The sequence below is a fragment of the Aethalodelphis obliquidens genome, unplaced genomic scaffold (genome assembly GCF_003676395.1).
Source record: "Aethalodelphis obliquidens isolate GAN/ISIS:26980383/991018 unplaced genomic scaffold, ASM367639v1 scaffold12, whole genome shotgun sequence".
Classification (NCBI taxonomy): Eukaryota; Metazoa; Chordata; class Mammalia; order Artiodactyla; family Delphinidae; genus Aethalodelphis; species Aethalodelphis obliquidens.
Window position 1 is genome coordinate 36656492 of NW_020837956.1, and position 21063 is coordinate 36677554.

Genomic DNA, 21063 nt, shown 5'->3' on the forward strand with positions numbered 1-21063 from the left:
CAGGGAAATAAAATTAGAATGGAGATAATAAACCCTTACAGGGATTGAAGAGTCCCTGGGCCAAGATTTGATATAACACCAAAGCCTGATTGAAGGTATTAATATATCTAAAGAAAGAATGTGTAATCAGCAAGAGATGTATTTAGCCCTTCAATCCTAACAAAAGGAGGACCTAACCATAGCAAGGACCCCCACACCACTCTTATGCCCACGCAGTTAACGTCCCCAGGGAACCATACCTCTTAAGTGACAGACACATAATCCAACACAAACTATTATTCAATTCTGCCTGTAGGGAGAGAGGACACTGAATATAAAGGATATTTTCTCTGGGTGTAGATTACTGGATTAGCAGTTGTTCTTTCAGCTCTCTGAAGACATGGTTCCATTTCTTCTAACTTTCATTGTTTCTGTTGAGAAGTCAGCTGCAAATGTTATCAACTATATGCTAAGTAACTAGAAAATTCCTAATTGTTTGGAAATTAAGCAATAAACTTCTAAACAGCCCAATCAACTGAGCAGTCACAATGGACTGACAGAACATTTTGAACTGAATAAAAATGGAAATGTATCATAGCAAAATTATGAAATGCACTTAAATCTGGAGGGCAATTTATAGCCTGAAATTCATGGATTAGAAAAAAGAAAGGCTGAAAATCAATGATAGAGACATACATCTCAAGAAGTTAGAAAAAGAAGGTTAAACCAGATAATAATAATAATAATAGAAGGAAGGAAATTAAAAAGAAGAGAGATTAATAAAAGAAAAAGCAAACATTCAGTGGGGATGGTCCACAAACTAATATTAGCTCTTTAAAAAGAATCATAAATTCAGTAAACCCTGGAAAGACCAATCAAGAAGAAAAGCAAAATTAACCAATATTAGAACAATAAAAGTGACATCACTACAGATACCATAAACATTAAAAAGATCATAAGAGGATACAGCTCTAAGACAATAAATTTGAAAATGTTGATGAATGGACAGATTCCTAGAAAAACACATAATCAAGAGCTATGCAAGAAGAAATACAAGATTTGAACAATCTTATACCTATTTAAGAAACTGACTCTATGAGTAAAAAAAAAATTTCTCACAAAGAAAACCTCAATCTCAAATGGCACAGCTGATAAATTCTACCAAAATTTTGCGAAAGAAATAACACCCATCTTACACAGACTATTCCAAATAATGAAAAAAGAGAGAGCAGTTACCAATAAATTTTGTGAGCCTACCTTAAACTTGATGCCCAAATCTGACAAGGATATTTCAAGAAAAGTAAAAATTGAAGTCCATTCTCTCCTCAGGACAAATGAAATATCAGCAAATTGAATGCAAGTCCTTTGCTGTATTCAACAATATATAAATAGAACAGTAAATCAAAAGGACATTGGGTTTATTCTAAGAATGCAAGGTTGGTTTAACATTGAAAAACAATAACAACAACAATTTAAATAGTAATCCAGATAGTGTGGTGCAAGGATAGACAAAAGATCAATGGAACTGAATACAAAGTCCAGAAACTGACCCATAGATACATGTAAGATAACCTGATTTTCAACAAAGGTGCTGCTAAAATTCAGTGGGGAAAGGATTGTTCTACAGTAAATGATTCTGGATCATTTGAATTGAATTCATATGAAAATTATTGACCCCCTATCTCACACAAAAATTAATTTGAAATGAATCACATACCTACCTGTGATAGGTAAAACCATAAAGCTTCTAAGAAAAAAAAAAAGTAGGTAAATATGTTTATGGCTTAGGATAGGATAGATTTCCTTAAAAGATCACAAAACAGCACTATCCATGAAAGGAAAGATTGTTATATTGGACTTCGTTAACATTTAAAGTTTTAGTTCATCAAAAGACATTGTTAAGGCAAACAAAAGACTGAGAGATGGTATTCATAATTCATATATTCAACAAAAGACTTATCTCCATAACAAAGAATTCTTACAAATCAATTAAAAAATAATTAAAAATAGGCTAGACTTGAACAACTAGTTCACAAAAGAGGACAGCTAAAAGAACAATAAATATATGGAAAGGTGCTTAACATCATGGGTCATCAGAAAAACGAAAATTAAAACAACAATGATAGGGGACACGGGTTCGTGCCCCGGTCTGGGAAGATCCCACATGCCGCGGAGCGGCTGGGCCCGTGAGCCGTGGCCGCTGAGCCTGCGCGTCCGGAGCCTGTGCTCCACAACGGGAGAGGCCACAACAGTGAGAGGCCCACGTACCGCAAAACAAAAACAAAAACAAAAACAAAACAATGAGATGCCACCACACATCTACCAGAACGACTAAATATTTTTTAAAAATTGAAAGTATCAAGGTTCGCCAAGAATATGGATGAATTGGGTCTCTTCTACTTTCCTGATGGGAGTATAAATTGAATATTTTGGAAAAGTCTTGGAAGTTATACTAAATCTATGCTAATTATGACCCAGTAATTCCACGCCTAGATATATACCCAAGGTAAATTAGTGCATATGTTCACCAAAAGATATGTACAATTATTTTCATAAACCTTTCTTTATAATAGCCAAAAATTACAAACAACCAAATGTCCATCAACAGGAGAATGGACAAGCAAATGTGATTTAGTCATCCAATGGAATACAGTACAGCAATGAAGAAGAATGAACAACTGCTACATAAAACAACATGAATGAAACACAATGACATGCAGAAGAAGCCTATGGCGAATTTAAAATGGCCTTAAATTTTTTTGCCATTTCTCGCATTGGTTCTTGAAGTAGAATATGATGTAATAAAAACCTGGGACTTCCCTGGTGGCTCAGTGGTTAAGAATCCACCTGCCAATGCAGGGGACATGGGTTCAAGCCCTGATCCCACATGCCACGGAGCAATGCACCATAACTACTGAGCCTGCGCTCTAGAGCCCACGAACCACAACTACTGATCCTGCATGCCACAACTACTGAGGCCTGTGCACCTAGAGCCCATGCTCCACAACAAGAGAAGCTACCACAATGAGAAGCCCATACACCGCAACGAAGAATAGCCCTCACTCACCACAACTAGAGAAAAGCCTGCGCTCAGCAATGAAGACCCAACGCAGCCAAAAATAAATAAATAAAATTTTTTTAAAAACCAAAAAAACCTAAAACATGTGCCCAGATCTAATCCTATCCTAACACATACCCCTTAGACAGCAAAATACCAGAGAAAAATTTTGAGCATGCATACCCATTATACAGATATGTATTTTTGTATATATTATATACATGCAGGACTGTTCTAGTGATGTATATTATAGAACACTCATAAATATATGAAATAAATGTTTATATGTTTATTGATAAAATAAATAAAAATTTAATTTACTTATTAACATAATAAATAACTTTCCTTTCAGTGAAAATACTAGTAAGAGTTACGTAATTAAAGAGTTCACTAGTCTTTAAATCTTGGCTTAAAACTGTAATACAGTGATTTGTAGTTTTCGTCCTAAGTTCAATTTAATACTTCTTTTTAATGGCAGTCATAAAAGAAAAAGATACCTCACAAAGATGCATAGAACCAAGTGTTTTCATAACAATGGACACATGTGCAAACATCTAGTCTCAAAATGCTCTCTCCATAGCATGTTACTTCGAAAAAAGCAGTAACTTTTTTTTTTTTTTTTCGGTACGCAGGCCTCTCACTGTTGTGGCCTGTCCCGTTGCGGAGCATAGGCTCCGGACGCGCAGGCTCAGCGGCCACGGCTCACGGGCCCAGCCGCTCCACAGCATGTGGGATCTTCCCAGATCGGGGCACGAACGCGTGTCCCCTGCATCGGCAGGCGGACTCTCAACCACTGCGCCACCAGGGAAGCCCCAAAGCAGTTACTTTTTTATGCATTAAACAACTGAGTGCCTAGCTTGTGCCAGACACTTTTTGTTTTGTTTTGTTTTTTTAGTTTTGGCTGCGTTGGGTCTTCGTTGCTGTGCACGGGCTTTCTCTAGTTGTAGTGAGCAAGGACTATTCTTCGTTGCGGTGCGTGGGCTTCCCATTGCAGTGGCTTGTCTTTGGTACGGAGCCCGGGCTCTACGTGTGTGGGCTTCAGTAGTTGTGGCTTGCAGGCTCAGTAGTTGTGGCTCGCTGGCTCTAGAGTGCAAGCTCACTAGTTGTGGTGCACGGGCTTAGTTACTCCACGGCATGTGGGATCTTCCCGGACCAGAGATTGAACCTGTGTCCTCTGCATTGGCAGGCAGATTCTTAACCACTGCGCCACCAGAGAAGTCACCAGACACTTTTTAGATAAAAGGAGGAGATAAAGGCAATAAACAAAAACATCTCTACCTCATGAAGCTTACATTCTAGCTGAGGGAGACGCATAATAAGTAAATAAATAATTATAAAATATGTCAGATAGCAAAACACTGCCACGAGGAAAAAGAAAGCAGAATGTGAAGATTGGGAGTGGGTGGGAGTTGCTATTTTAGACAGAATGGCCTAGGAAGGCCTCTCAAAGGTGAAATTTGAGAGAAGACATAAAAGAACTGGGGGACTGGGACTTCCCAGTGGTCCAGTAGTTAAGACTCCGCTCCCAATGGAGGGGGCCCCGGTTCGATCCCTGGTTAGGAAACTGTATCCCACATGCCGCAACAAAGATCCCGCGTGCCGCACCTAAGACTTGGCCCAACCAAATAAATAAGTGTTAAAAAAAAAAAAAAAGGAACTGGGGGACCTAGCCATTTAGATTTGTTGGGGGTTAGCACTCCCGGTGCAAAGACCTTGAGACAGTAAGGTGGTCCTTAATAAGCCAGGAGGAGGTGGCAGAGGGCAGGAGGTCAGAGAGGTGGCCGGGCCAGGTCATGAGTAAGTTCTTGTGGATAATAGTAAGGACATTAGAGTTTATCCTCGGTGAGATGGAGAGCAGAAGAGTGACGGCAGCTGACTCATAGTTTAGAAGGATTGCACTGGGTGTCTGGAGAGTAGATTGGAAGGGGCTGGTGGAGGGGCAGGGAGATCACTCTGGAGGCTACAGAAATGACCCAGGTGTGGGCTGCTGGTAGGGTGAGGGTGGAGATGCTGGTGAGAAGTGGTCATCTTCTCCATAAATTTCAAAGGCAGAAGTAAAAAGTCTTTCCTTACGGGAAGGGGTGTGAGGAAAAGAGAAGAGTTAAGGATGACAGCAACGTTTGGGGTCTGAACCTACATAAGAATGCAGTTGCCATTTTACTGAGACAGGGAAGACTTAGGTGCGGGCTTATGGTAGGGTTTGGGGAAAAAATCAAGAGTTCAGTTTAGAAGATGTTTAAGTTAGTGATGTCTATTTGATATCCAAGTGGAGATGCTGAACGTGCTGTCACATAGATGTTTGATGCTCAGGGGAAACGTAGGAACTGGAGGTATAAAGTGGGGAGTCCAGAGCCTGGCTAAAGTCATCGAGGGTCTGAGAGTAGACAGAGAAAAAGGTGTGAGATCTAAGACTGGGCGCTGCAGCGTGTGCACGAGGAGGGGCCAGAAGGAGGACCCGGAAAAGGAGCCTGAGCCAAGTGCCTGGGGGTAGAAGGTGGCCAGGAGCATGCGGTGTCCTGGATGCCAAGTGAAGAGAGCGTGGCCAAAAGGAAGAAGCCCTCAACTGTGTCCAGTGCTCCGGAGAACTACGGGAGGACAGGGACCGGGAGCCCACCGGCAGATTTGGACAATGGTACCATCAACAACAAGAAAGCCAAATAGAGTGTGTTCAAGAGCGCAGACCTCACCTGTCAGGAACTCTGTTGCAGACAGAGGCGGGGGAGCCGTAGCTGGTAGGCGATGTAAAGTCCAGAGAGACTTTGGTCTGCTTTTGTTTCTTTGCTTGCTTAAGACGTTTATAAGCTGATGGAAACGAGCTGTCAGAGAGGGAAAAATGCTGATGCAGAAGAGACAGGGCACGATTTCAGGGGGCTCTCCCTGAGCTGCGAGAGGGGCGCGGGATATGCGGCCCAAGCAGAAGGGTTGGCCTTGTAGGCAATTCATCTGTGAACTGAGAGCGTGTGAGCAGGCTCAGGCACTGGTGGGAATGGCTGGAAAGGCTTTCCTGAGTGTTCCAGTGAGATGGGAAGCAAGTCATCAGCTGAGTGGGGTGGGGGCTTGTACGAGGTCTAAGGAGGGATGGGAGGTGTAATAGCTCTTGGAAATGGGGGAGTTACACCAGAAATCTAATAAATTGTCAGGCAGCATTAGGGGCCCCCTGGGCGTCTGTGGTCGTAAATATAGAGATAAGGCCACTCAACACATCCAGCCATTCAGCTGCTCGCTTGGTTAAAACATCCCATTTACTCCAAAGGGACAAGTGAGGTGTATTCACAATTCCAAAAATATCTGCCAGGCAGTATGCCCCTGACAGCCACTTGTTATCACATGTCCAAATCTGATACTTTCATTTTGTGTAAAAAGAAAAAAAAGACAACTCATCTGCAAGTCTGACAGGTTTTTTCAGTATTTTGCCATGAGACAACCAACAACCTTCGAGGTGGAAAAAGGACTTTCACGGGTATTCAGCCCATTACAGGTTAGGGTGACAGTCCTGTGGCATCTGCAAGGTCTTGTGTTTATAAAATTAGCCAGATCCGTGGCATCCTGCAGCGATGTGCACACTTCTGCCTTCCACCTTTGCTGCCACTTCCTGCTAGTGCATGAGGCCATGGATGGATTTCACCCGCGGCATTCTAGGCAACCTTATCTCAGAGTCCTTTTATTATTCTAGTCAAAGCAGCCACTCTTTCATTGGTTATATGGACACAATCTTACCCGAAATATTGCTTTTATAAAAGAAATTATTTACTGTTGAGAATATATGCTCCCTGGTGCATCTTCCCATTAGCAGCTCCTTGAAAGTAATTCCTTCCATATTTCATTTTTGAAACAATCTAGTGACTACCATGAACAGGGACTTGTTAGAAACATCTGTATTTTATCCAACTATATAGCAAACCTTCAAATTGCAAACCTGTGTAATTTGTTCTCATACTTGTTTCTTCTAAATTTTCAGCACTTTCTACGTCTTCCAACATTATTTGTTGTCTGTTATTTCAGCCATATTTATTACAACAGAATAGAAAACTGATAACTATAAAATATAACTTTAGGGAGTAGATAGATGCTTTAGAAAACGCAGCTGGGTAGGTAGGTACCATGACTAGGTGGGGTAAGTGCACAGAATTTTTATGGGGTCATCAGGGAAACCTCTCTGAAGAAGGGCCAGATGAGCCAAGGTGGGAATGCAGTGAGAACCGTGCAGGACTATGGGGGACTATGTCCCAGGGAGAGCGACAAGTCCCGAGATGGAACCGGGCTTGGTGTGTTTGAGGAACAAAAGGAAGCCTGTGTGTCTGGAGGGTAACAGGTGAACAGTAGAGTCATTGGCCTCGGGGTCAGATGCTGGGCAAGGCCCAATTGCTGAAGGTCTCCTGGACCCACGGCGCTAATACGAGGCCAGTACACCCTTACAGCCCCTTCTACGTGTTACACCAGGCGTCCCTGGTGGGTCCTGCCTCCTGGCCACCATCACTGGCTCCTACCAGGGAGGCGGGAAGGGACTCCTGGTGGATCAGCTGTGGCTGCCTTGTCCTGCCCACTTAGCCCAGACCTGTGTGTGGGGATAACAGGCTTCACAAGATTCTGACTCAGAGAGAGCAGGGAGAGCCTGGGGGAGCAGAAAAATGGGGCCCCACATAGGCATAAGCCAGGTGTTGGGGCTTCACTGGGAGGGCAGATACTCCCACCCCAGGAGTGGAGGAAGGAAGGGCCTGAGGACACCAGGGTGCAGCCCCCTCTTCTCACCGTTCTTGCTGAAATTCACTTCCACCTAAGGGCGTGCATTTGTTAAAACCCTCCACGAGTCTTCCGGCCAAGGGCGCTAACAGCGCTGCTTTCCTTGGTGAGTGAGAGCCAATGCATATGTAACGTCTTCTGGGCCAAACACCAGTCTAAACCTGTTAACTCCTTTGAATATTATCAGCAGCAGCAGCCCCATTTTACAGACAAGAAAACTAAAACAAAGAGATTTTAAATTTCTGTAAGTGGCCGAGCCAGGAGTCAAAACCAAGTAGCCTAGTGGAGAACATGGTTTTGGCCACATGGCCCTCTCTGGAAGGTCAACCTCATGAAATACGGCAAAATACGGCCCTCCACAGTGGGTCCCTGTGGCTTAGCCAGTAATAAGATATTGACTACGTTAAGAACCTCAGATGATATTGTAAGGCTCAGAAAATGTTTGAATATAATTACTCTTGGTTCAGCAGAAGCTGAGGGACAATTCAGTACTGCAAACAATATTGTTTTATTAAGAGAAATTCTGTATTTCAAGACCACAAGTGACCTAGTGGCTACTGATTTAATGGGGAAGTTATTGGAGGAGTTTGATGTGTTTCACTCTGTCAAATCCTAGCCCCAATAGGGACATTATTTAATTAGTGAGACTGTATCAAACCAAAGATCACAGAAAAACCAGAAATGACTTAGAAATTATTACACTGATTTGATGAATGCTCTGTGTTTCAACTTACATCATCTATAAGCAGTTTTATTATATAAACAGATATAGTTTGGTTTATTTAGAAAATAGAAGGGAATGTATTTTTAAATTGTGATTTACATAGAAACTTATACATAATATATATTTCCCTACCAGTTGCTAAATATGAGTATTTTGAATATTTCTTCTGAGGCCACAGAAGGTATTTCAATTTAATTCTAAATGTGTTGAGAAGTCATTGAAGGATTTTGAACAGAGGAATGACATGCTCTATTTTATTCTTTTAGTTGTTATTCAGGTCTCTGTATGGGGAACAGCCACAGATCACAAGGGTGGAATGAAGATGGCTAATTGGGAGTGTCGACTGAAAAAATGCACCACCTAAAAGTTGGGAATTATGTTTTATTCAGCGGACATACTGAGGACTTAAGCCTGGAGACAGCCTCTCACGTAGCTCTGAGGGATTTCTCCAAAGAGGTAAGGGAGGAGCCAGGATATATAGGAATTTTTTGCAACAAACAAACAAAAAACGAAAAAACCCCAGGTAGTTGGAACGTCAAAAGATTACTGTTAATTAAAGAAAAACCAGAATCTCAAGTTAATGCATTTAGCACTTTTCTACGTATGGGCAGGTGCAGGATGCTCATTGAAATCATTTCTTTGATATGCACCTTAGCCGTCTGGGGCCAGTATCCTGCTCGCTCCATCCTGAACGCCCTCCGGGTGCACCATGGGGACGTGGGGTGCCTGTGGTTGCTGAGGGCTTGATGACCGCAACAGCCTTTGTTTACTGATATGGCAGGCGACATTCTCTGTGCACAGGAGGCTGTTACAGGAATCCAACCCAGACATGGGTGTACTTGGATAAGAGCACCGTCGTGGGCAATGGGATATAGATATACTTTGGAGGTGGAGCCAGCAGTGGATTGGGTGTAGTTGTGAGAAAAATCCTAGGGATCTAGGATAACGTTGTGAGGTGAATGGTGGAGCAGAGATGGTTATGAGCGGGTTTGGGGTGAAAATCAAGATTTGGGACACCTCAGGTTTGATATGTCTCTTAGAAATACAAGAGGAGACATTACATTTAAATGAATCTGGAATTCAGAGATGTTCTGGCTGGAGACGTGGATTTGGGTGTCCTAGTGTCAAAATGAGATTTAAAGCCCTAGGACTAAATGAGAACACCTGGGGAGCGAGAGTAGCGAGTGAATGAGGCGAGAGCCCCAGGCTGAGACGCGGGCTCTGTGACCTTTAGAAGTCAGAAGGGCAGACCAATCTAGTAAAGGGAGTACAGAAGGAGCGGCTAAGGGGAATGAGGAAAACGGGCGGAGTATGGTGACCAGAACCACGTGAAGAAAGTATCAAGAAAGAAGAAACATCAAATGCTATTAAGAGTTAAGCATAAAAAAACCCGACAAAAATAGTTAAGCATAGAGTTGAGCTTAGCACACGACTTAGCAAGATGCACGGCACTGACAAGACGGTTTTAGTAACGTGTTAAGGATGACAGGTGAATTGGAGTGGGCTCAAGGCAGAGCCGGAGGAAAAGGGTAGACTGTCAGTAAAGGCCTGTAAGGAAGAGCAGGGAGATACAGAGAGGGTAAAAATGTGAACTACTACAGCGGGTTTGTATGTGAATGGAAATGAAACATTGACTGGGGTGGGGGATAGAATTACAGGATCAAAGTCCTTGAGTGGATGAGAGGGACAGATCTGACCCCAGATGAGGCCACCCTGAGGGGCTGCATTATTCTCACCTGACCAGGCCATGGAAATTCCTGGAATGTGGCCACTTCTCAGCCAGGCTGGGGCCCCTGTCTGCCGGGTGTGGCCACAGCTGAGCATCGGAGCTGGTTCCACCGCCTCCTCAGGACCTACCCCCCTCCCCTGGTGTTGCCAACATCCCAGGGCTTGGAGCCCAGGACAACTCAGCTAGATTTTAGTTAAGAGGTTCTGCTGAGTGTGGAAATAGCTAAATACTATTTCTAGGAGGCGACAGAGCAGAGACTCTGCAATCAGGAGAGTGGATTTGAATCTTGGCCCTGAAACTTCCCTGCCAGCTGTGCGACCTGGACGAATCACTTCTCTGAGTCTCAGGTTTCTCATCTGCAATGTGGAGATGATAACTTTACCAAGACGCCTTCTGAGATTGTGAGGTAGAAATGGGATAGTGGGTGTGAAAAGGCTCCGTCAAAGCTCTGTAAGCTGGGACGTGAGATGCAAATGCCATAAATTGTCATGAGGCTTCATTCACTCTATCATTCCCCCATTCATCTCTCAAAACAGGCACAGCTTGTAGAGGAAGCATTTCTTGGGACACATTCCTGGGCACTCCTCTCTGTGGGTTTAATTTTCATAACTAGACTTTTAAGCTTTTTTAAAGATAAGAGCAAGTGCTTGGCTCCTTGTGAGCCTCCAAATTTCACTACAGACATAAATATATCACGTCAAGATCACCAGCTGAGAGGGAGACGTATTATTATCTTCAAAGCTTTCTGGGAACCTGTTAAATGCTAATAACAAAGCACTGGGATAGTCTAGAGTGCAAACACCTGTCACATGCATGAGCTTCCTTTCTCCTTGGGCGCCCATCAACGTTTCTGCTGGAGGAAGAGAGAATCAAGTGTGTCCCCGAAGAATGGCCCCTCCGAGTGCTCCAGGACCTGCTAGCGGCCTGGCCTATCCACACCTGAAGCTGAAACCCCCTGTGTTTTGCGTAGGGCTAGGGAGAAAGGTAAAGAAACGAATACGGGCTGGGTACAGAGTGTTTGGAGCCATAAAAGGCCCATTACTCAGGTTATCTCATCACTGAGTTGGGAGGTAATCGTTCTCTCCTCATCAAACTGGGAGGGAAATTGAGGCTCACTGGCTCACGTGGCCAACAAGAGCCAGAGGGGGACACGGTAACTCGTTTCTCCCTGCTTCAAAGCCCACTCGTTCTGCTAACAGAGTAGGTGCTTCCTAAAGGTTTTCGTAGTGAACGAGCGAGTGGATGAATGAATAAAGTCCTCCGGATGCAAAATTGCCTTTTGTCAAAGGACGTCAACAGCCATAGGCACAGCCCCGATTACACAGAAGCAAAACCGCCTTGTAAGATTCATGTGAGGTCTCAGAGTGCGGCCTGAAAAGCTCAGGAGTTTCCCAAACTCTCGAGTGATAAGATCACAGGCAGGTTGCAGAACCTGTTGGGGGCTGGTTTCTGCATTTCTAATCTTGGGACAAACATGTCTTGCTCCTCCCTCCCTTCCAGGAAGCAGAGTTAACAGAACACAGGTGTTTGTAGCTCTGGCCACGAGCCTTAAAGTCCTTGAAAGATGAGTCCTGGCGCGCGACCCTCCCGTGGCCAGTACTGGCTACGTAACTCGTGGGGCCCAGCACAAAATGGAAATGTTATGCCCGTGGATTGAAAATTAATAAGAACTTCAAGGCGGTGGCCTCAGAGCAGTAAATCGAGGCTGGGGCCCTTCTGAGTATGGGGTCCCGTGTGACTGTACAGGCCGCACACCCACGAAGCCAGCCCTACCTGTGGCTGTTGATTCTGGAGAAGGGAAGAAAAGATCTTAAAAGGAGATTGGTGGGACATCTTGGGAGCACCCAGAATAGGACAAATCAATAAAGTCACCATGGAGATCAGGTTCTAGTTTCTTGAAAGACACAATTTCAGACTAGAAAGAGGGTTAAAATTCATCTAGTAAAGACAAATATCATATGATATCACTTATTTGCGGAATCTAAAAAAATAGTACAAATGAACTTATTTACAAAACAGAAATAGAGTCACAGATGTAGAAAACGAACTTACGGTTACCAAGGGGGAAAGGAGGAGGATAAACTGGGAGATTGGGATTGACATATACACACTACTATACATAAAATAGATAACTAATGAGGACCTACTGTATAGCACAAGGAACTCTACTCAATACTCTGTAAGGATGTATATGGGAAAAGAATCTAAAAAAGAGTGGATATATGTATATGTATAACTGATTCACTTTGCTGTACACCTGAAACTAACACAACTATATCAAACTAAATCAACTATATTTCAATAAAATTTTTTTTTAAAGTATTAAGTCCATAAGGACCAAGGAAATGGGAAGAGAGGCAATGGTAATTGAAGAGGATTTGAAAGTGGGCATGTGGGGTAGGAGGACGCACAGACCAGAAATGGGGGAATTGAGTGAAAATCTGAATACTGCCCCTCCCCCTTCCTAGAATGCCAGTAGCAAGTTTTATATCCCCACCCAAGGCAGGAGATAAGAATCTTCTCTGAAGTAAATCCCAGAGACTACCATTTGGGATTCTTTACAATGAGCTGGTTTGAAGTTCTGTCCTATTAGACTGAAGCCCTAGGACCCAAGTCTGGCTTACGTGCAAAGAGATTTCTAGGCTCCCAAGTGAAAGCCGATGGCTAAGTACCTCCAGACACAGGGGAAATCTTTTAACTTGAAGACAGAAAACAAAACAAACAAAAAAAAAAATGGGAAAAAGAATTGGGAGGATCAGAGACAACCTCAAACTGACAATCTCCCTGAAAAGAGTAGGGATGATCTATGAAAGAAGAACCAGAAAGCTTTGGGGAAAAAAAAAAAATCCACTAAATAAGGAAAACCTCTGGAAAGTTACATATACGACTCAAAATAAAAATTCAATATAAAAAGTAGGGCTTCCCTGGTGGCGCAGTGGTTAAGAATATGCCTGCCAATGCAGGGAACACGGGTTCAATCCCTGGTCCGGGAAGATCCCACATGCCGCAGAGCAACTAAGCCCGTGAGCCACAACTACTGAGCCTGTGTGTCACAACTACTGAAGCCTGTGCGCCTAGAGCGCCTGCGCGCCTAGATCCCCTGCTCCACAACAAGAGAAGCCACTGCAATGAGAAGCCCATGCACCGCAACAAAGAGTAGCCCCCGCTCGCCACAACTAGAGAAAGCCCGTGTGCAGCAACGAAGACCCAACACAGACAAAAATAAATAAAAATTTTTAAATCTAAAAAAATAAATAAAGCAAGAGGATAAGTCTAAGAGGTTAAAAGCCAACTACTAGAAATGCCAGATAGAGAGCCAAGGGAACAAAATTATGAAGGAAACTTCTCAGAACTAAAGCATGATTTTCCAACTCAAAAGAGCTAGCTCAAGGGATGGGCCTAGCACGGAGAATGAAAAAGACCCATGGTCAGGTACACCACGGTGAAGTTTTTGACTATCAGGGATACAGAGAAGATATTATAAACTTCTAGAGAGAAAAAGAAGAGGATCAGAATCAATGGACCTCTCAACAACACTTTGGGATCTAGTGGACAATGGGCCAATGCCTTCAATATTCTGATTTATATCCTACACTTCTATATTCAACCAAGCTGTTCATCAAATGAAGATAGAATAAGATACTTTCAGACAGGCAAGAACAAAAATCATTTACTTCCCTTGTACCTTTAGTGAACTACTGGAGGTAGTGATCCAATAAAACGAGGGAGTAAACCAAGAAAGGAATACATGGAATCCAGGAAGCAAGGGATCCGAAGCGCAAGAGGCAACATGAATCCCCACGATGATGGTGAATGGAAATTTCTGGTTGACATTGGTACCGCATACAGTTTAAATTGGAGAACTTGGAAGGAAGGCTCTGAGAAGAAGGTCTCTAGGAATAAGATGAACATGATATATTTGAGATTACGGAAAACATTATTAATAGAACTGAAGCAGGCTTTATTGGGATATTAGGAAAAATTAAATGTGTAGAAAATCAGGCACATGAGAAAATGAGTAACTCCAGTAAAAGTGAAGGACTGAATAACTAAGGTGTTATGGGGTGGGCAGAGAGTTCGAGTGATGCTCTAGTGAATGACATTTGCACAATCATAATTAAATATGTCCTGACTATAACTACATTGGGGGGAGAGGGAAGTGGAAATGGGAAGGTGAGGGAGATCTGAGTCCTTATTTATCATTGTAGGGACTGAGGAGTAGTGTCTCAAAATGTAAATTAATGATTAAGAAATAGGGATAGCTCCAGTCCATGGTTTTTAATATCATCTGTAAGACTTCCAAGTTTAAAATGGTGAAGGAAAGGTGTTCCCACTTCTTTTTTTGCTCAAAAACAACCAAGGAAAATAACAAGAAACACAAACTCTATTCTTGACACTTAGCAGACATTGCAAATCTGAACCATTAAATGTGAACCGCTAAGTGGCTAGAAGAATGACAAAAAAGTGAACGAAGATGAATCCAAATGCCAATAGAAGCATAATTTATTTATAATAGAATTGACCAATTTTAAGTCTACATGATGAATTTTGACATATGTCTTTAGTAGTGCAACTGCTGTCAAAAATATAATTTAGAACATTGCAGTCAGTCCCCGCCCCCATCCCTGAACCCCTAGCAACAGCTGATCTGCTGTAACCACTCCAGGTTCTCTTTTCTAGAACTTCATATGAATGCATATAGTATGTAGTCTTCTGTGTCTGACTTTTTTCACTTAGTAATGCTTTTGTGATTCATCATGTTGTTGCATGTATAAGTAGTTTATACCTATTAATTGCTGAGTAGTATTCCGTTTAGGTATAGATTTTTCTTTATCCATTTACCAATCAATGGACATCTGGACTGTTTCCAGTTTTTGGCTACTCTGAACAAGGCTCTTATAAATGTTCACGTACAGATCTTTGTGTAGACATATATTAAATATTTTCACTTCACTTGAAAAATACACAAGAGTGGAATTCCTGAGTCATACGGTAAGTGAATGTTTAACTTTGTAAATAAATGCTAACCCATTGCTCCACCTTCTAGCCAAACTTGGCATTGTCTTTTAAATTCTATCCACTGCAGTGGATATGTAGTGGTATCTCCATTTGGTTTAAATTTGCATTTCCCTAACAACTAATGATGTTGAACATCTTTTCATGCGCTTATTTGGCGTCAGTGTTTCTGATAAAATGTTCAGATCTTTTGCCTGATTTTAATTGTCTTGTCTCAATATTGAGAATTCCTTACATATTGTGGACATAAGTCCTTTATTTTGTGTATGTTTGCAGACATAGTCTCCCAGTCTGTGGCTTGCCTTTTCTTTTCTTTCTTTTTTTTAAAAATTTATTTTATTTATTTATTTTGGCTGTGTTGGGTCTTCGTTGCTGCGCGCGGGCTTTCTCTAGTTGCAGCGAGTGGGAGCTACTCTTCGTTGCGGTGCACGAGCTTCTCATTGTGTTGGCTTCTCTTGTTGCAGAGCGTCGGCTCTAGGGTGTGTGGGCTTCAGTAGTTGTGGCACACGGGCTCAGTAGTTGTGGCGCATGGGCTTAGTTTCTCTGCGGCATGTGGGATCTTCCTGGACCAGGGCTCAAACCCGTGTCCCCTGCATTGGCAGGTGGATTCGTAACCACTGCACCACCAAGGAAGTCCCACCTTTTCTTTTAACTAATTGTGCTTTCAAAGAGCAGACATTTTCAATTTTGATGAAGTCCAAGTTATTGATTTTTTAAATTTTATGTGTCCTATTTTTTAAATCTTTGCCTAACGCAAGATCACTAGGGTTTTCTCCTATTTTTTTAAAGGTTTATAGTTTTAGCTCATTTTTGTACGTATAGCCACCAATTATTTTAGCACCTTTCGTTAAAAAGATTATCCTTTCTTCCATTTAATTGTCTTGGCACCTTTGCTAGAAAACCAGTTGACCACATGTATGTGTGGATCTATTTCTGGACTTTCTATTTTGTTCCATTGGTCTATATGTCAACCTTTACTTGAATACCATTCTATCTTGATTTCTGTCAGCTTTATAGTAGGTCGTGAAACCGGATTGGGTGAGGCCTCCAACTTTGCTCTTTTTCCATGTTGTTTTGGCTATTCTACATGCTTTGCATTTCCACATAAATTTTAAAATTTGCTTACTAAATTTTTCAAAATAACCCTGCTAATATTTTGAAGGTCATTGTGTTGACTCTATAGATTAATCTGGGGGAGCATTGGCATTTTAACAATACTGAATCTTCCAGTCCATGAGTATGGTACGTCTCACCATTTGCACTCACCTTTAATTTCTCTCAGTAATGTTTCATAGTTCTCAGAGTATATATTGCATATATTAGTTCTCAGAGTACAGTGATTGCATATATTTGTTAACTGTATCCCTATTTCATAGTTCTGTGCATGTGTGCTTGTGTATGTGTTTGAGAGAGAGAGAAGAAAAGGGAGGAAGGTAGAGAGTTTCCTTTATGTTCCCAAAGTTGAGCAAAAGAAAATTGGTTAATTAAGGATTGTGGTTAGCTGAGTTCCAGTTAAGTAAGATTTTGCTGTATTTGACATTCATGCTAATAGCTCTGATTATGTCACACCCCATGTTCAGAAACCTTCACTGGGAAATAATTATGGGATGTGCTCCAAGAACGTAGTATCAATTTACAAAGGGAAAAATTGGAAACAACTGAGCAAGCTGATTAAGTGATGCTATGCTCTTACCTTGCAGCCATAAAAATGACATTAGGCAACAGTGTTTTTCAGAACGGGGTCAGGGTGTCTTACAGGGTCAGGCGGGCATCAGGGCTCCTACCCATGTTCTGATCACAGTAGTTCTACTTATATCCCTTTTGGCCTTTGAGGTTCCTGGTAGGATTTTGTTTAAAAACAGAGTTCCGGTGCATACAATGTTTAAAAACCATTATTGCAAAAGAATTTTTAATGACCAAGAAAGATGTTAATGGAATTATAATCAGATTAGAAAAGAATATGTGTTTTATGTCTCTGTTTGGGGAAAAAAGAAATATGTGTACAGAAAAAAATTGGTAGGTTACACATGTTTCAAAATATTAATAGCAATTATATCTGCACAGATTGTGACTTATTTCTGAATGTTCTCATATGTATTTTTCTAAATATGTACAGTGTAAAGTGTATTGTTGTTTAATGAGAATAGAGTAAACTACAAATTCCTTGGTGTGTCATTCAAGGCTCTCCACCATCTGATATTAAAGGTCTTTCTAGATTCCTTGGTAAACCTCAGCTCATCATAGAGTTACAAGTTTAGTCTCGAAGAATTACTCACCGTTTCCTGAATACGCCCTTCGTTTCCCTGTCCCCACACCTTTTCTCCAGCTATGTTCTTTCTTTTTTCTTTCTTTTTTTATTTGGCTATGCTGGGTCTTAGGTGCGGCTGGCAGGCTCCTTAGTTGCGGCTCACCAGCTCCTTAGTTGTGGCATGCACGTGGGATCCAGTTCCCTGACCAGGGATCGAACCCAAGCCCCCAGCATTGGGAGCGTGGAGTCTTAACCACTGCGCCACCAGGAAAGTCCCTCCAGCTATGTTCTTAGTCCAGAATTCCCTAATCACAGACCCGCTGGTGTTTAACCCATTCAAAGAGGATGTGATAAAATGTACATTAAAGGGGAGAAAAAGACAATTCAAAGCCATATAGAGAGTATGATTTCAACTAGTTTAAAAAACACAAAGAAAAAACTGGAAGGAGCAATGTAAATGATTTATAGAGGCAGCAACTCTGTATCAGGATTATCAATCTTTTGTTTGTTGCATTTTATTACACTTTCCACATCATCTACAGTGACCTATTAAAATAGGAAAAAAAGAAAATAATCATAGCCATTTAAAGACCTATATCAAATGCTAATCCCTCCAAGAGCTTTTCACAGAATAATAAGAATAAATTTTTTAGATTCTCCGGCCTGTGTCTCCTAACAATTTCACTGTATCTGTGTGTTGCATGGTATAGTATGAAGTGACCTGAATCTGTAGGCAGAAGACCTGGGGTTAATCCTGGCCTCTCCACTTGCTGGCCTATACTTGGCAAATTGCCTTACCTCTCTGAGTGTCTGATGCCTCCCAGGGCTGTAGTAAGGATTAACTGAGACAACATGAATAGGCTCTGTAAACTGTAAAGTGCTTTTCAAATGTATGCTGTCTGATTCTCCCACGAGGCTGAAGTTCAGTCATCCCAAACTATCCACCATAGGCGACACTCAACAAAAGACTGTTGATTTAAATCTTCCCACAGTTCCAAAAGAGAGCAGAAATCTCTTTGTATCCTGAAATGTTACCAGTAGACTGGGATTTAATAAAGGCCTGTGCTTTGGAGAGACTGTGATTTTCATTTTGATTTCCCTTTGCTGTTCCCAGGACCTGTGGCCTTAATGAGCCATCCAGTAATCAGTGGGCCTGGGGGTGCTATTCAGTGTTACTAAAATAAGAAATTACAGGCCAGAGCAATGCTTACACTGAACATGGCTCTGGGTTTATGACACCTACCCCCAGGAGTTAACTCCTTGAACTGCATTCAAGACCCTAACCAAGGGGCTTCCCTGGCGGTCCAGTGGTTAAGACTCCGTGCTTCCACACACTGCACAGGACATGGGTTCCATCCCTGGTCAGGGAACTAAGATCCTGCATGCCGCAATGTGGCAAAAAAAAAAAAAAAAAAAGAAAAAAAACAAGACCGTGACCAAGAATGTTACAGAGGATTAAGCATTTGTATTTGTGAGCTCAGAATGAACATGTCCAGATCGAAGCCTGCACTTACTAGAATATTCGTTCCAAGGGCAAGGTGTGGGAGAAAGAGTATAGAACTGCAAACCAGAATTCCAGTCCCAGTGTTGCCAGCAGGGCCATGTGTCCCTGAGTAAGTTCTTTCTTTGCTCTGGGCCTCAGTTTCTCTATCAACAACGTGAGCATCTGGACCAGCCTGCTTCCAGCTCCGGAGTTCTCAGATGTTAGCATCCCTCTCAGCTCAGCTTCCCAGTGCCCCAGCTTGTGCCCTGCTATGGGGACCCTGCCTGTGTGACCTGCTGCTGTCACATCCTAGCCAGGGCCTCTGCCTTGTCCCCAGGCACACGTGACCCAGGCGGGCTGAAACGCTGATGGAAGCTCAGTGAGAAGGATGGGCTGACTTCGGGCTTGAATTGACTTCTCAGGCTAAAATCAGACAGACGGGGGAGGCAGATGAGTACCAGCCAGATGGAGGCTCCATGGAAAGTAGACCCAGGACCTTTGAGGCTTTGCTTTTGTAGGGGAGCAGGGTCTTCCTTCTACCTTCCTAGGGTTTTTCAGCTGGCCTGAGAATTAAATTGACATAAGACAGGTCAGCAGGAGAAAAGCATACAGATTTATTTAACAGAAGTTTTGTGTGACACAGGAGCCCTCAAAGGACATGAAGACCCAAAGAAGTGGCAAAATCTCTGTGCTTTTATACGAGGTAAAACGGAGAGAAGCAGTGGTGGGAAAGAAACTAAAATAAGAGGACAGGCTAAAGGAAGATAAGAGTTATTTTAACAAGGCACAGAACTCTGTGGTCTCTCCTGACCATTCTTGACGATATGCATGTTACTGTCTCTCTGGTGTAGGGAGGACATCTTTCACATGGGAGTTTCATCTCTTGCTTTTAAGAAAAAAAAGGAAAGTCAGGGTGTTCTTCTTGTATCTGCTGTTTTTTTTTAAGTGCCTTTAACACAAAATGGGCGATATGCCAGAGTGGCATATTTTGGGGTGGCGTGTTCTGACCTCCTCCTTGAATTGATGGTGTTGGACCAGATGTTTTGTAACAGCAGTCATTGTATTGGGCCCTGGCCTGTGCTTGGCAGTCCACAAAGTGCTTCCACACACATTGCCTCGTTGTGCAATGAGTCTCCTTACTCTGAGGCTACAGGTTGGGAGACAGGCTGCGAGATTTCCCCAAAGACAGAGTCACCTGTGGGGAGTCAGGGCCTGCACCCCTGCCTCTCCCCGCAGTACTGTGGGCCATAGTGATCATGCGTTCACATTGGGCCTACCATCGGGCAGGCACTTTTTGCCTTGAGTCATTCAATTTTTACAACTCTGCAGGGGGATAGGTTTCACTAAGGAGGAAACCAAAACGGAGCAGTGGAGTAACTTCCCTAAATTCATGCAGCCGGTAAATGCATCTAAGGGCTGGAACCTGGGTCCATGTAAGTCGAGTCTGAGCTCTTAACCCCTCTACCCTGCCCCCACCCCCCAGTGCCTGGAAGAGCAGGAAGGTCTGTCCAGGAGCCAGGTTTCTGGTTCTGTGACTTCATGACATTTCAGTCTGGGCTTCTGGAGGACGAGCCCTCTTAGGTTTGCTCTCATGATCTCACCTTTTCTCTCCTAACCCCAAAGCCAGAACCACGTGGCATGAACTGACTCTCCTCTGTGTGACCCTGGACAGGTCCCTTGACCTCTCTGGACGGGGCTTCCTGGTCTGAGAAGGCAGAGGAGAGGCACGAGATGCCTGCTGAGGGCCCTGTGCTCCTGTGTGTGCTGGTGTGTCCCCCTAAGACCAAAACCTGTGTGAAAAACACAACCCCAAATCCCTGCTCTGCTTCTGAAGTATCATTGGAAGGATTAAGGAAGAACAAGGATCCAGACTGGCTAGGAGTCAAGTAGGCCCTTGAGACCCATGAGGCCTGCATTCTAGAAACTTCTAAAAGTCCCAGAATTCACAAATGCCAGTAGAGTGCACAGTTTCTCCTATCAACAAATGCTGAACACTAGAACTGAAAACATTCCCGGGACCGCTTGGACCTTTAGGGAGCACAGTGATGTTGCACAGGAGCCCCTGGGAGACCCCCAGCTCTGTGCC

General features: G+C 42.9%; 1 long non-coding RNA gene across 1 annotated transcript in view; it reads left to right on the forward strand.

Moving 5' to 3' along the window:
• The window catches only part of LOC113624081 (uncharacterized), a 38913-nt gene that overhangs the window by 2354 nt on the left and 15496 nt on the right, over positions 1-21063 (forward strand). The window contains exon 2 of the long non-coding RNA XR_003434205.1: positions 8768-8957. This is a non-coding gene — a long non-coding RNA (uncharacterized LOC113624081). The remainder of the gene's footprint in view (positions 1-8767; positions 8958-21063) is intronic.